We start from the raw sequence: 17010 nt of genomic DNA, 5'->3' as shown, positions 1-17010 counted from the left end.
AAACCCTTTGCATTTTGGAGGAACAAAGGTCATTTCATTGAAGGGTTTCCCTTTCATGCCCTTCAATGTTTTGATCTGAGTTGTATTTAACGCTTTGAATTAAGCGAAAGTTGCCAGGGAAAAGGAAGGCAAAGGTGGGGAAAGGGTAGACAAATAAGGCCCACAAATAGTTAACAGTTTCCTTTCCTCTAGGACAAAGGCTTCACTCATGCATCTCCCCAACTCCAAGGAAGAGAAAGAAGACGACTTCACAGGTTTCTGCTTCCCTAAAGACCTGGTTTTGTGCTTTCTTAAGCAACAGTGGTATTTAAAACTCTCCTGTGTGTCAGGATCGAGACACCTGTTCATAGATAGATGTTCCCAGGTCCTAGTCTCAACAGAGATTCAGAGTCAGTAGGTCTAGAGTGCGGTCCAGGGACACAAACTCCACAGGACTCTATTAAACAACGCCCAAGGACCCCAATCTGAGAAGCACATTGCAGAAAGAAGTGGATCGTGGAGCTCTGGGATGTACTTTTAACTCTGTCTCTAGTCAGTTAGCTGGGCGTGGAGAGAACACTTTCACGCTCTGAGTCATGGTTTCCCCATTAATAAAGCACAAGTGTTGACTTTCTGGATCTCAACTTACCTCCAGTTTCTGACATTTTAAGACCCCAGGAAAAGAGAAAGGGTTGGAAATGTCAAGTAGGGCTTCCTACTTCTACCAGAGTGACTCTCCCCGAGGTACTCAGACTGTGGATATACAAGAATAAGAGCCTAAGAGCCAGTGCTTTCTGGAACTGGCTGGTTATAAGCAAATATGGAAAAGCTACTCTTAAGGTACAAGATGAACCAGGTGTGGGGCCCTTCTGGAGCCTGTCTTCTGTTCCCTAATCACAGCACTCAATATAAAAGCAGGGAAATAATTCAAAGGATGGAAGGAGAGACTGAACCCAATTTCAAAGATTAACCCAGGTGTTCAAGTAAATGCCCTGTCTGCCCCCTGGGAGCCCTTATTTACATCACTCCAGCTATCTGAACTATGTATATCTGAAAAAACATTCCCATACAGAGATTCCTCTATGACTTCCATGTAATTTATTGGAAAGGCTTTTGTTTAGTCAGCATACACCATTAGAAGAATGACCTCTGGAGCTAACATCTCTTTTTGTTTTCCCCTTGTTTTAAATCGATATTACAGAGGTATATAATTCATATGCAATAAAATTCACCGATTTTAAGAGTTCAGGCTGATGGGTTGTGATGAATGTAAACACCATATAACTACCATCACAATCAAGACAGAACACTCCCATCATCCCAAGGATCTGTCTTCTCTAGAGTATCACAGTAATGGGACCATACCGTAAACATTCTTTCATGCCTGGCTTCTTATCCACAACATAAAGTTTTATGACTCATCTAGACTGTTGCATGAATCAGTTTTTAATTGCTGATTTTAACTGCTGATAGTATAACATCTTAAGGAGTTGCCATATTTGTTTATCCATTCACCTCTTAATGGACAGTTACATTGCTTCCAGTTTGGGGCCACTGTGAATAAAACAGCCAGGAATAATCACGTGTAAGCCTTTTTGTGAAAATGTCAATTCTCTTAGGTAAATAACTATAAGTGGAATAGCTGGGTCACATGGTTAAGTACACACTTAATTTTATAAGAAAATGCCAAACTGTCTTCCAAAGTGGTTGTCCATTTTTCAGTTCCCACTAGGAATTTGTGAGCATTCTATTTTTCCACAACACTTAGCCATCAGAGCCAATATAGTGGGTAAGTAGTGGTATCTCGTTGTGGTTTTAATTTGCATTTCCCTGATGACTAATGATGCTGAGCATTTTCCCTGTGCTTACTGGTTGTTTATCTTCTTTTGTGATGTCTGTTCAAATCTTTTGCCCATTTTAAAATTCATTTTAGTATTGAGTTTTAAGAGTTCTTTATATATATTTTGGTTATGGTCCTTTGTCAGATACATGTATTGAGAATATTTTCTCCCAGTTTAAGACTTGATTTTTATTTCTTATTTTTAAATAGTGTCTTTTAAAGAGCGAATGTCTTTAATTTTGTTCAATTTATCATTTTTAAGTAGCTGAGGCTTTTTTGTGTCTTATATTTCTTACCTAAGAAAGTCCTATCTCAAGGTCAGAAAGATTTTCTGCTTCATTTTCTTGTAGAAGTTTTATAATTTCAGCTTTTATGTTTAGGTCTATGATCCATTTTGGGTCAGAGTGAGCTAAGGGTCATAGTTCATATCTTTCCACATGAATATATAGCTGTTCAAGCAGTGTTTGCTGAGAAGAAATGTCCTTTCTTTATCAAGTTGCCTTAAGTATAAATGACACAAAATTTAAAATCTTTAAAGTATATCACGACCCAGATAATCACGATGGTGTGATCACCACATAGAGCCAAACATTCTGGAATGTGAAGTCAAGTGGGCCTTAGGAAGCATCACTACAAACAAAGCTATTGGAGGTGATGGAATTCCAGTTGAATTATTTCAAATCCTGAAAGATGATGCTGTGAAAGTGCTGCACTTAATATGCCAGCAAATTTGGAAAACTCAGCCATGGCCACACGACTGGAAAAGTTCAGGTCAGTTTTCATTCCAATCCCAAAGAATGCTCAAACTACTGTACAGTTGCACTCATCTCACATGCTAGTAAAGTAGTGCTTAAAATTCTCCAAGCCAGGTTTCAGCAAAACATGAACCATGAACTTCCAGATGTTCAAGCTGGTTTTAGAAAAAGCAGAGGAACCAGAGATCAAATTGCCAGCATTCGCTGGATCATTGAAAAAGCAAGAGAGTTCCAGAAAAACATCTATTTCTGCTTTATTGACTATGCCAAAGCTTTTGACTGTGTGGATCACAATAAACTGTGGAAAATTCTGAAAGAGATGGGAATACCAGACAACCTGACCTGCCTCTTGAGAAATCTGTATGCAGGTCAGGAAGCAGCAGTTAGAACTGGGCATGGACCAACAGACTGGTTCCAAATAGGAAAAGGAGTACGTCAAAGCTGTATATTGTCACCCTGCTTATTTAACTTATATACAGAGTACATCATGAGAAATGCTGAGCTGGAAGAAGCACAAGCTGGAATCAAGATTGCTGGGAGAAATATCAATAACCTCAGATGTGCAGATGACACCACCCTTATGGCAGAAAGTGAAGAAGAACTAAAGAGCCTCTTGATGAAAGTGGAAGAGGAGAGTGAAAAAACTGGCTTAAAGCTCAACATTCAGAAAACTAAGATAATGGCATCCAGTCCCATCACTTCACAGCAAATAGATGGGGAAACAGTAGAAACAGTGGCTGACTTTATTTTTCTGGGCCCCAAAAAACTGCAGATGGTGACTGCAGCCATGAAATTAAAAGACGCTTACTCCTTGGAAGGAAAGTTATGACCAACCTAGACAGCATATTAAAAGCAGAGACATTACTTTGCCAACAAAGGTCTGTCTAGTCAAGGCTATGGTTTTTCCAGTAGTCATGTATGGATGTGAGAGATGGACTATAAAGAAAGCTGAGTGCTGAAGAATTGATGCTTTTGAACTGTGGTGTTGGAGAAGACTCTTGAGAGTCCCTTGGACTGCCAGGAGATCCAACCAGTCCACCCTAAAGGAGATCAGTCTTGGGTGTTCTTTGGAAGGACTGACGTTGAAGCTGAAACTCTAATCCTTTGGCCACCTGATACGAAGAGCTGACTCACTGGAAGAGATCCTGATGCTGGGAAAGATTGGGGGCAGGAGGAGAAGGAGACGACAGAGGATGAGATGGTTGGATGGCATCACCGACTCAATGGACATAGGTTTGGGTGGGCTCCGGGAGTTGGTGATGGAAAGGGAGGCCACACGTGCTTTGGTTCATGGGGTCGCAAAGAGTCAGACACGACTGAGTGACTGAACTGAACTGAAAGTATACTTGATATACGTAAAAGTGAAAGTCACTCAGTCGTGTCCGACTCTCTGAGACCCTGTGAACTGTAGCCTGTCAGGCTCTTTTGTCCATGAGGATTCTCTGGACCAGAATACTGCGTGGGTAGCCATTCCCCTCTCCAGAAGGGATTGATCCCAGGTTCCATTGAACCCAACCCAGGGATCAAACTCAGGTCTCCTGCATTGCAGGCAGATTCTTTACCATCTGAGCCACCAGGGAAGCCCCTGATATACATGGGACCTGATAAATACATACATCCTATCTCTTAATTTGCAAAAAGTTCCTGCAAGTGGGCTACAACAACTTATATTTACTTTAAGGTGTGAGACTGTTATCAGATGGGAGAGATGGGAGTTGAATGAATCCTGAATGTTGTACAGAGCATTTCACAGGGAAGGGGAAGTGACATACTGGGGCTCTGGTGCCCGAAGCCTTATTACTTTACAAGCTACTGTTGGTCACTTAGCTGATTCAGAGCTGTCTCCAGGTGTGGAAGTGTGTACTGACCACTTCAGGAAATAGAAGAACCAGGATCTTTTCATCTTAAGAGGTAGAAATCACTTATTCCATTTATTTCTAGGTATCCTCTCTCCCTGCATCTGTGTGAACAGTGCAGCTGAATAAATATCAGAATCGAAAATTCAGCTCTCAGATAATTTTCCATCTTGAGGCAACCCAACTCTGTGATATAGGGTCCTCTGGGGCCCTAGACTCTCCCAGAGTCTCAGTCTCTTCCATGACTTCAGAACAAAAGTTTGCAGGTTCCTCAAGCATGTCCCAGGCTCAACCCTGGTTTTCTAAATAAAGCTCTGTGATTGAAACCAACCATTTCTGACCTTAACCCTTCTCTGAGAAAATAATGTTCCATTGTAGCAGTCAAAAATACAGAAGCAAGTCTAGCAGTTTAATATCTAGACTGTATATTCCTATATTAAAACCCTTACACCTATTCACCATGCCTGACCTGTACAGAAATTTGGCACTTTATTTTTGTTAGAACCTTCAACTTTAACCGTATCCGAAACTGAAATGAGCTTTCCATAAACCTGGATATAACATGAGTCATTAATCTCAATAAATCAATCCCAACCAAATAAAAACCTACACACTTTCTAAAATATCAACACAGAGTGAAATTAGATCAGAAAATTTCTCTAAAAGGATTATAAGTAAGCAGTCTTTGGTTTATAATAGCTCCAAGTGTCATCATGAACATTATTCATGTTACTTCAGATGCAGAAGTATTTTGTAAGCTTCTTGAAGGTAGAGAGAGAGAAAAGATGCATGGTACAGTGGAAACTAATCAGGATTTAGAATCTGAAGATGTGGGTGCAAATTCCTGCCATCACTTACTAGTTGTGTGACCCCAATGAGTCACCTAACCTCTGCGAGCCTTAGTTTTCTCACCTGTAAAACAGAACGAAAGCCACCTACTTCACATGGTTATGGAGAGAAAAAAACAAGGCAAGGTTTACGTTTTTAAATGTTATGTACAAATATAAACCTTATCTTCTAATTGTTTGGAACATGTGCTTATTATCCCTGTATTTGGCCATAATTCAGCGCAACAGACCATAGTAGGTAAAAAAGGATCTCCTGATGTCTATGTAGGAGACATAAGTGGCCAGTGAAATCACACACTCTTAAGAAAAGTTAGGTATAGCACCCATATATAAACTCCTAACTTTCCAACTGGGTCACTAAGGATGCTTAGCGAACACCACCAACTCTCACATGGACCTGCAGTCCTGGATGTACGTCCTTTACCCTTTTCCATACGCGAAGCTGCAGCTATAACACATGGCACAAGACTCGAGACAAGTGGTAGTTGAACGCTACATGTCCTAAGCCACGGGCGTTCTTGGCTAACTCAGACTTGTCACTATTAATATCTGGGTTTCTATTAATACCCTCCCTTTCCCTGTGAGCTAATTTAAATCTGTTCTGTAAAGCTATTCTTAAACCACACGTTCTGGAGCCTGGGCCTGGTTCCCAGCTACAGATCATAACTCTCCACTTTGGCTTTTCTACTTGCAGAAATATTAATAATAGGAATTTTGCCCCAACTGAATCTCAGAGGAGAGGTGGAGCTCTGTTGGAATTTTGGGGGGGACAAGTCTTTGTTATGCAGGACTGTCCCATGCCCCTCACACACACACACATTTCTACATCCCAGAGGCTGTGGTACTGCCACTGGCTGAAACCCACTATAACCTAACACCTACCTGTCTCTGCCACCTTGATCCCTGTTGACTTTAGTCTCTTATCAAGGTAGAACGAGGACTGGGGACGTTTCCCTCTACATCTTGAGAAAAGAAGGTTCTTAGCTTCTCCAGAGCTCCCATCTTTGTGGAGAGACAGATTAAGGCTCTGATACAAGATCTCCTGAGGATTGGGTTGCTGAGACCAGCTGAATGTCACTGTTGCTCTACTGAGACAGTTTTAACCAACACAGGTTTTTATTCTTTTCAAGTCACATGAGGGTTGAGGGGTGGGGAGGCTCAGGTAATGGGGTGCTTGCTAAGTCACTTCAGTCGTGTCCAACTCTTTGTGACCCCATGGACTGTAGCCCTCCAGGCTCCTCTGTCCATGAGGATTCTCCTGGCAAGAATACTGGAGTGAGTTGCCATACCTTCCTCCAAGGGATCTTCCTGACCCAGGGATCAAACTCACATCTCTTATATCTCCTGTATTGGCAGGGGGGTTCTTTACCATCTAGCACCACCTGGGAAGCTCCCAGTAAATGGGGAGTGACTGCTAATGAGTCAATGAGTATGGGCCTCAGGGAGACGGGGTAACCAGACAGAGAATGGTGGGCCCTCGGAGAGGCTCCTACCATAGCTCAATCACAGAAATCAGCTTTGTGCCGTGCTGCAGATGACTAAGACACACTGACTTCCCTCCCAACTCCAGGCTTGGAAACAATTCTTTTTCCATGTCTACAAGGCAGAAGGTTATGCATTAATAAGATGCCCTGAACCCACTGAATGTCACTATCAAATGAAAGCCCCCGGTGTTTAATGTAAACTCTGAGCCAGGCTGTCCCATGGAGGAGGAAGGAAAGGAGGAGGAGGAAAGAGGGAAGAATAGATCATTGCCCTATAGTTTTTCAGTAAGAAAGCACAGAAAGGCCAGCCTCTGCGGCTGAGGGGAGAGGGAGGAAGTTGAGGCGGCGGGAAGATGCTGCACTCTGGGGTAAACTGCAGTCGATGAGGGATTGTTTCTCAGAACCAAGTAAGAAGTGAGTTCAGGCAAGTGCGGCTGCTGATGCTGCTTTGAACACCTCATAAGGGAGGACGGATTTCTCAGGAGTGAAAAAGATGAGCTCTCTAGGAGTCAAAGAAAATGATAACAAGTCGAGCCCTAGGCCTCCTCGTCCTACCAAATGCAAAGACTATTCCAATGAGAAGTCCAAGGATGACTCTAAAGAAAAAGGGGCCTCCAAAGAGTCGAGCGGAAGAACGGCGGTGGGGACAGGCCTCTGGAGAGGCACAGTGCTGCCGGGGGAGCGGCAGCACCAGCTCTCCTCAGCTCCTCGTCGGTACTGAGCCGCCCAGGACGCTCCAGCACACCGGCCCCCCCCTCCCCCCCCCCCATCCCCGCCACCAGCAGCTCTGTGGCACCCCGAGCGGCACCTTCCCGGTGCAGGCAGGACAGCAGGAGGCATTCCAGTCCCAAATGGAAACCACCCAAGGGAGAAGGTCAGGACGGGAAAAGGGAGCCGTTCCCCTAAATCCACCAAGGAGCACACTGGGAGGCTGACCAGGAATGTGCCCAAGGATCACGTCGGGACGAGCCTCTCCAGCTTCGGGAAAATAAACGTGATTGACATGCCTCCACAAAGGATGCACCCTCATCTGTCTAAAAGGCTACGCCTGTGTGCAGTTTGAGACTCCAGATGAAGCTCAGAAGGCACTAAAGCACACGGATGGAGGACAAATGTGTGGCCGGGAGGATTACTTCACCGCTGGGCTGGCTCCCGGCCTCAGCCACCCACCAGGGGATTCAGCCCTGCCAGGAGAATGCCGCCACCGCCTCCCAGGTGGCACAGGTCGCCCTGATGGTGCAGGAGAAGGTCACGGTCCCCTCGGGCACACAGATCCCTGTGCATGGTGATCCTTCTCCCCACCTCTCTGCCACGACACGAGCCACTCCAGCTCCATCTCCTCCCGGACAAGCAGGGCTGTTGAAGCTCTGCCCCTGTGACTCACGTCTCACCCGACTCACTTCTGTCACTTTTTCAGCCAATGGAGGATCCGTAGGAAAGAAATCCCTCACTTGGGCAGGCTTCAAAGGTGCGGGTAGCAACTGACATATTTCCCCTGGTGGCAGAGTTCCAGCTGCAGAAGGGTTGTTGGTTTGGGGTCCTGCCTATTAAGAAACCCCCCAGTTTTCTGGCTGGACAGCTCCCACACTTCTGGTGCCCAAGACTCAGCTGAGCAGCAAAGGCAGCAGGGATGAGCAGAGGGCTGCAGGCGGTGGCTCAGCCCCAGCCTGCGGGTCTGCAGGGGCCCTCAGGAGAGAGTGCGCTTTTACACAGCTGCCCTCCAGTCAGCCTGGCCCTGACCTCCAGGGTCACACACCCACTGTTACCTGCCCCCAAAACGTACATGTGTCTTTTCACATGTACTCATGCGTGTGCATGCATGGCTCCCTTTCTCTCTCCGAAAATGGTGAGCGAGTTGAGAGTCGGCTCTGCCCAGTCATCACGGAGGCCCCTGTTACGCTGGCATCCATGGTGGTCTTACAGGTTACCTTGGCAGCCCTTTTGGCTTTTATCGTAGAGCCAGTACTATAAATTTTCTGTTCTGAGTTTTACAACTTTGTAGTATTTTAGATAATATTATGTTTGTACTTTATTGTGTACAATAAAAGGGCTGTGTTTAATAAACCTAGGATTAGAGTGCAGAAAACAAGAAAAGAAAATCCGGGAAAGGCAAGAGGGAGATTGTTTTGTGCTTTCTCCAAGCTGTGGGGTGTTTTGCTTAAGAATAATAATCAAATTCCTTTACTCTATGTCAGGCACCGAATTATGCACTTTATTATATCTATTTCATCCTTAACCATCCTATGAGTCGTTACTATTTCTTATCCCATTTTAAAGATGAAGAAGCTAGGGTATGAAGTACTTATGTAAACTTAAGAATAGACAAAAAGCTATGAAGTGTCAAAGCCAGGATTTCTGACTCTGTCTTCTGGGCCCTTCTTGCTAACCAAGGCTTCTTCTCTTAAACTCAGATCTCAGCTAGAGATGCCTGCAACATTTTTATATCTGAAGTATTAAGACTCTCAATGAGGGTGGCAGAAGCTGGAACTGAAAATAAGACATTCTGCAGTGGTTTAGTTTCTAAGTCATGTCCAACTCTTTGCAACCCCATGGACTGTAGCCTGCCAGGCTCCTCTGTCCATGGGGATTCTCCAGGCAAGAATACTGGAGTGGGCTGCCATTTCCTTCTCCAGGGAATCTTTCTGACCCAGGAATCGAACGCGGGTCTCCTGCGTTGCAATAATACACTGCTCTGTGTTAAATCTGCCTTTTTTGGCTGCCGTGTGCAGGATCTGCACTGTGGCACACGGGCTCTTTAGTTCAGCCTGCAGGATCTTGACTTGCAGCACATGGGTTCTTAGTGGTGGCATGCAGGTTCTAGTTCCCTGACCAGTGTGGAACAGGGGCCGGGCTCCCTGCACTGGGAGCACTGAGTGTTCACCACTGGACCACCAGGAATGTCCCCATTGAATCTTCTAGTTAGAGAAGCTTTCAGTGGTGATTTCCCAGAGGAACTGGGTTCAATGCTTAATCTATCTTTTATTGTGTAATCCCAGCAAAGTGTCATGACCTCTCAAAGAGGCATGAAGAAAGTTATCACCTGCTCTGTTTATCTCATGGAGTTGTGATGTTTATCTCATGAGGTTGTAAAGAGAATCAGATGTGTGTGTGAGCATTACTGTGTCGGCCTTGGGACCACTTTGAAGATTTTTAAGTTCTCCAAATGTTTGGATCAATGCAGCTGCCGGATAAACAAAGTATTACCCACTACAATAAAGCAGAGAGTCCTGAGACCAGATCAGAATCCTGCATTGTTGGGAATATTAATAGCCACTCCTGCTTTCTTTGTATGTGACCCCTGTGGAAAGCACCTGATGTGATTCCGCTCTGACTCAAGTGCTCAGGGAATAATTCCCTTCCTCACCTTTTCCCTGCACCGATCCTTCCCCTACTCCTACCCTGCCAGCTCTGTGCTTTTATCAGTGAATTATGAGGGGCTTGATACTCCAGAGGCTCAGAAATAATCCAGGTACGAACAGAACAAGAGCTGTCTGGGATTCCCCCATCCCAGGATCACTGGGGCTCCCAAGCAGCACCAGCAGCCTCCCTGTGGTTCAGTTCCCCATCCCCCAAGCAGGCTGATTCATTTGTTCAGGGCACACCATGGAGTCCTGCCAAATGCAAACAGACTGACTATGGGGCACGTGCCAAGCTATGCTGGGAGCAGGCTCATTACTGCCACAGTCACTACAACAAATAACAACAAAAGCCTCTAGGTACAAATTAGCACACATAATAAACTTAATTCAAGAAACACTGAAGAGACCCTTCGTCGCATTTTGATTCAAACAGCACCATTTATCACACAAGGGCCTGGCGAAGTAAGACACTGGTACAGATTAGCTTCTACTATGCTTGGTGACCCTACCAACCTAAATTCACTTACTACTGCTGCTATACACACACACACACACACACACACACACACACACACACACACAAATGTGAAAGGAATGCTGGGAAGAGTGGAGAGTAACTGAAAAGAACTCACAGTCTGGAAATTATGAAGGGGGTCTGTGTTCTATTCCAAACTGGATTATTCCTTAGCCTCCGGACTTAGATGGATCAAGTCCCATGTAATTCGCTCACAAAAGCACAAAGCCAGGAGGGAAGTAAAGGAATCATTCGCTGAGCGCCTGAGTCAGGAATCACATGAAGAACTTTACGTAGGACTCACACGTGAACAGGAGTGGCTATTAATAGTTCCAACAAACCAGAGAAACCACTGTGATGAGACTTGAAAACCTCTTTCCAAAGTAATAAACACACAGTGTGTTTCAACAGGGACAAAACACCAGCTACAGAGATAAATAATAACAGTTAGCGTTTGAGCACCTATACAATGTGCCAGTATTCTGCTAAACTCTTTACTCATGGACACTGTCTGATTTTCAACACTCACAACCACCTAGGAAGTACATGATACTATCTTTAATTTGTGGATGAATGAACCAAGCTGCTTAAAGTGGTTAAGCATCTTGTCTGGTCAGTCACCAGGTACAAGTCCCACCTCAATCATCTTTTGTCTGTGTGACTTCAGCCAAATCCCTCAGCTTTGCTGGTGCCTCCAGAGGTAAGGAGTCCATCTGCCAATGCAGGAGACGCAGGTTCAATCCCTGGATTGGGAAGATCCCTTGGCAAAGGAAATGGCAATCTACTCTAGGATTCTTGCCTGAGAAATCCCATGGACAGAAGAGTTTGCAGGTTACAGTCCACGGGGTTGCAAAAAATTCAGACATGATTTAGGGACTAAACAACAACAGCAGCAACATCCCAACAGTGAATGGAGATAAGACCAGTCCTCCCTGGCACTCACTGACTGCCACAAGGGCTACATATTACACAGAAGACTGGAGTGTGCATAAAAGTATTTCATCTTCTCTTAAGTGGGCTGCAGTCAATGGCAGGCAGAGACTATGGCACACGACATAAAGCATACACTGAATGATTGTGCTTTCACCATGGCCATGATGAGTAGATGATATCAATATGATATGATGAGTAGATGATATCAATACAAATATGAATACAATGATCATGCACTCAAGATTACAGACGAACAAAGTCTGTCTGCCTAGTCATCTTTTCAACATATTTACTGAGCACCCACTTCTGCGGCTAGCACTGTGCCATCTGCCATGGAGACACAGGGATGAGTACGAGGCCCTGGAGGAACCCAGCAGAGGTCTAAAGGGAGACAGACCCAGAGTAAAGGCGGCAGTGAGAACTAACACAGCTCGAGTAAGGGGTCATCAAGGCAGGAAAGGAGCGACACAAGGGAAATAGGCTGGGGCAGATGGAAAAGCTATATAACGGCCCTCTTAAAAAATTTCCAAAGAGTCAGCAAACTGGAGGAGCTACCTTAAGAGAATCAGAGAAGCACAGCCACATGAGGAAGGAGGGAAGAAAAGGGCAGGTGGAGAAATCATTGCCGCTGTTCAATCCCTCAGTCGTGTCTGACTCTTTGCGACCCATGGACTGTAGCGTGCCAGGCTTCCCTGCCCCTCACCATCTTTTGGAGCTTGCTCACACTCATGCCCATTGGGTCAGTGACGCCATCCAACCATCCCATCCTCTGAGGCCCCCTCCTCCTCCTGCTCTCCGTCTTTCCCCGCATCAAGAGTCTCACGTGAACGTGAAGCCCACCCCTAAGCTCTGTTTAGGGCTGGCTGCTTATGCAGTTTCCTCCCCTCTCACTCCAGTCCTGTCTTCTTCTGAGTCTATACTGATATCATAAAAGTCTTCTTCTTCTTCTTTTATGCCTTTGGCCTACCTAGGTTACAAACGGCCCTGATTTTAGAGGGCCTCCAGGCATATTTCAACTTCTGTTTTCTTATCTGTTAGATCTTTATAACATCCTAAGAGTATCATGCACATAAAATGAGGTGTCATGTAACTGTTCAACAAATAGATATCCACATGCAAAAGAATGAAGATGAAACTTTATATGGTATATAAAAATCAACTAAAAATGGGTTAAAGACTTAAGTGTAAGACTTAGAACTATAAAACTCTTAGAAGGAAATACATAGGAGAAGCTCCGTGTCGGATCTGGCAATGATTTCTTGTATATAACACCAAAATCACAGGTAGCCAAAGGAACAAAGCAGGTAAACTGAACTACAGAGAGATTACAAACTTCGGGGGATCACAGGACACAGTCAAAAGGGTGAAAAGACAACTCAGGCTGGGAAAAAGAATATCTGCACATCATATATCTGATAAGGGCTTAATATCTAGAATATGTGAAGAACTGTTACAACTCAACAACAGCAAAAACCACCTCAGTAAAAAAGGGGCAGATGTGAACAGACATTGTTCCAAAGAAGATATACAAATGGCCAATATGCACATGAAAAAATGTTCAACCTACTAATCATTAGGGAAATGCAAATCAAAACCATACTGAGATACCAACGCACATTCACTAGGATGGTTACTATCTAAAAAAGAAGAAGAAGAAAATAACAAGTGAGTCAAGGATGTGAAGGAACTGGAACCCTTGTACACTATGGTGGGAATGTGAAGTGGTGCAGCTGCTATAGAAAACAGTTTGGTGGTTCCTTAAAAAATTAAAAACAGAATTTCCATATGACCCAGCAATTCCACTTCTGGGTATATACCAAAAAAGAATTGAAAACAAGGTCTCAAATTATATTTGTATACCCATATTCACAGCAGCATTATTCAAAGGAACCAAAAAGTGAGAGCAATCCACTGATGCTCTCTCAATAATAATGGAATATTATTCAGCCTTCAAAAGGAAGAAAATTCTGACACATGCAACAACATGGATGAACCCTGAAAACTGAAATCGCAAAAAGACAACTGTACAATTCCACAATTCTCACTGAGTTTTGGATTTTTAACCATTAAAAAAAGGAAGAAAAAAAGGATTAAACTATTCTACATTTCCTTTCAGCTGTAAAAATATGAACACTGAAGGCTAAAAAGATGAAGAACAGGCTAGCAGAAAGGAAGCATTTTTGAGCACTTCTTATGTGCAAAATACTGTAATGGGGCTGAGATTCACAAATACAAACCTAGAAAAGGAAGGCGATAATTTCTGATTTGTGAGAAACAAAGGTAGACATCACCATGTAGGTGTAGGTTACAGGAGAGCGTAATTAACTTCCAGGGGAAATCCAAGAAAATCCACCACAGAGGTGATAATTGAGGGGCCTTGATTTTTGAGGAGGGATGTAAGGGATGAGAAAGAGTCAGTTTGGTAAAAGGAAGCTCAAAAATACTTCCTTTCTGCTAGCCTATTCTTAATGCAGAGGCAGAGGACCAACGGGAGGCCTTCCAGAGAATGGATGCACTAGCAAGGGCACAGTCCACAGCAGAGACAGAAGCCAGCCTGGAAAAGCAGTCTGGGGCCTGACTGGTAAATACCCAAAAAGTGGGAAAAGGAGCCGGGATTTTATGCTGAAAGCAGTGAGGACGCACTGACAGCTGACCTGCAGAGAGACAAGACGGGACGTGCATGTCATAGAAACACCACTTTGGCGACCGTGTACAAGAGCGGAGATGCAGGGAAACAGGAAGCCGCTGCGGCAGCAGAGACGAAACAGGATGAGGGAAGGCAGTGGCAGAAGACGAGGGGAGAACGCTCTCTCTGCCTCACGTGGCTCCCACCGACACAGGCGGGGACGGTGCACGCGCTCCAGAAGGCTGGCTCTTACACGTATGGACCCTCAACCACATTCCGACTGTCTAAACGGTTTCTGACTATTTGTGAATGTCTCCAGGTCCAGGGCAATCACTCAAAGGGAGGAAACTGGCACAAAAGTTAATCTGTTTCAGCTGCGAGGCTACCCCTTCAGCCCCTTTGGACGAGAAATAATGGAAGGCAGCAGTGGGAGAGAGCGTCTGGCCGCAGTCAAGACCCATCCCTTCCCGTGTTGAGCTGTTGCCTCATCCCTGGGAATCACGACAATCAAGAATGGAGAATCGATCTTTTCATCCCTTCTCACAGCATTATCCCTGCGACCCCATGCCCTAACAATGGTGGGGTCTGTGTTATGCTTTCCCTCCATCGCCGCCCCTCCCCACCACCGCACAACGGAGAGGCTGTGCCCCAGGGACCCGTGCGGTGGTGAGCCTCACAGCCTCTGAACCGTCTTTGAGGGGCAGGACGCTCCTCCAGAAAGGGCTGCCTGAGGGAGCAGATTTTAAAAGACCCATCGTTAGCTAGAGGGAATGGGGAAGACTGTCTCCCCTCCCTCTATTGCACTAGCAAAAAAGATTTTCTTGATGGTTCCCAGTGGTGGTAAGTGTGTGATTAAACAGACACCCTTGTCCATTGCTCAAAGCTATTTGCTGATATGATGTATTTGGAAAACAATGTGGCAGTATTTCAAGAGCCTTAAAAATGCTCATTCCCTTTTGCCCAATAATTCTCCTTTCTGGCAAGTGACTAAGGAAATAATTCAAAGGAAAGAAAACTGTACATGCGTGAAGACACACAGCATCAGAGGCCAAGAAAAGTGGCAGTTTCTTTTTTTTGAGATTTTTTTTTTCTTCCCATGTCTACCCCTCTGACTCTCCCTTAGGCTTTGTAATGTTGATCTCTGCAAGAGAACCAGATGTGACGACAGAGACTGCAATCTCTTACCTGAGTATACAACTGAAAGTAGACATGCTGTAAGAAAATTTACCTGACTAACCAAATTCAGCAATGAGTTACATTAGAGGCTTCTTATTCATTTTTTTTTTATACATAGGTTAAATGTTTTATTCTGTAATCTATCTTGTTATCAAACAAACTTTACATTTTGCCTTCAACTCGTTCCACTCACTATCCGTTTTAAATCATCCTTTTCAACTTAAATATTTTCCACCTTAATTCTGCTTTTTTTTTTTTAATTTATAAAGGGGCTTTCAGCTGTTGGGAACCTGAGGCTGATTGGCTTTGAGGCTTCGCTGGGTCATTTTTAAGGCAGGAAATTATTATTAAAAATTCATTTAAGGTAATGAATTTATACATTCAGTATTCTACCGTGTACCAGGCACTCTGCCAGGGGCTGAGGGATTGAGCAAACAATACAGACATGGTCCTTGATCTCAGAGCCTGGTGCCTAGCAGAAATGTCAACAAGAAACAAGTAATTATAATAAAGCATGATCAATATTATGATAAAGGGAAATATGGTGTGCTAGTGGGATGAATAGCAAGAGTGTCTTATTCTTATTGAAGGGATCAGAAAAAGCCAGTGGAAGAAGTTAGGGAATTTGGACTTTATCCTCAGGACCAGAGAAGTATTGTAGTTTCCAAAAGAGGAGAGTTTATGGCTGGATTTCTGTTCTGGAAAGATCACTCTGGCTGCTGGGTGAAAAGCTGGAGAAGAGTAACTACGGCCAAGCACCATCTGGGAGGCTCTTACAGTCCCAGTGAGGACAGTGTGGCTTGGGCTGCTGTGGGGAATGGAGAGAAAGAGGAGGCAATGCAAAGGAGATATTTAATAGCTAGAATCAACTTCCTATTCATTGCTAGAACGTGAGGGGTGATACAGAAGAATGACTTCTAGACTTTTGACTTGAGCCAACTGAATGCAGATTTCCTGGAGCTCTAGGAAATTTGGTACTGGGTAGATGATACTGAGTATAATTTTAGACATTTACACCTGGAAGGTCTTCAAGATATTTTTTGTGGCACTGAACTACGTAAGCCAAGGATTCAGTCCTCAAAGTGCATACGTGGGCTGGAAATACAGATTTGGAAGTCATCGGCCTATAGGCCTGGTAACTGAGGCAATGGGAGTGGATAAGATCATCCTTGTAACAAGCGTTTATTGAGCTCAGCACAGTACCAATTGGTTTGAGACAGGACAGAAGGGGGAGAGTTTCCCTAGATCACTCCTTCCAGGATGCCCTCCCACAATCTTAGACTAATGGAAATACAACTGACCTCTGTTACTGCTTACACTTACCTCTCTAAGCTATACCACTCAAGAGGTAAGCCTTGGCTGGCTTATCTTGCCTTTAGATTGTAAATAAGTTCCTTGCAGGCAGGAACCACGTCTCACATCTCTTTACTTCCAGCCCACGGCAGTGTCTGGAGCAGAGTGTGTGTGTTTAGTGTTTGGAAACTGATGCTGTAATAAGGACATACAGGACAGATTACACTGCATTTCCTCTAAATATGTTCTTAAACTGTGAAATTATTTCCACCTCCTGTCAAGTCTTTGGTCACGAGCATACACTAGGTATCTGCTACTAAGCTCTGGACAGATCTGCAGCAGTCTTC

The 17010-nt window shown here is 44.4% G+C and overlaps 1 protein-coding gene and 1 pseudogene across 6 annotated transcripts in view; one reads left to right on the top strand and one right to left on the bottom strand.

Moving 5' to 3' along the window:
• The window catches only part of GAB2 (GRB2 associated binding protein 2), a 183141-nt gene that overhangs the window by 83153 nt on the left and 82978 nt on the right, over positions 1-17010 (bottom strand). The window lies entirely within an intron of this gene.
• On the top strand, positions 5144-8125 carry LOC110151731 (RNA-binding protein with serine-rich domain 1-like; annotated as a pseudogene).

The sequence above is a fragment of the Odocoileus virginianus genome, chromosome 28 (assembly GCF_023699985.2).
Source record: "Odocoileus virginianus isolate 20LAN1187 ecotype Illinois chromosome 28, Ovbor_1.2, whole genome shotgun sequence".
NCBI lineage: Eukaryota > Metazoa > Chordata > Mammalia > Artiodactyla > Cervidae > Odocoileus > Odocoileus virginianus.
This window is presented reverse-complemented; position numbering and strand designations above follow the sequence as displayed.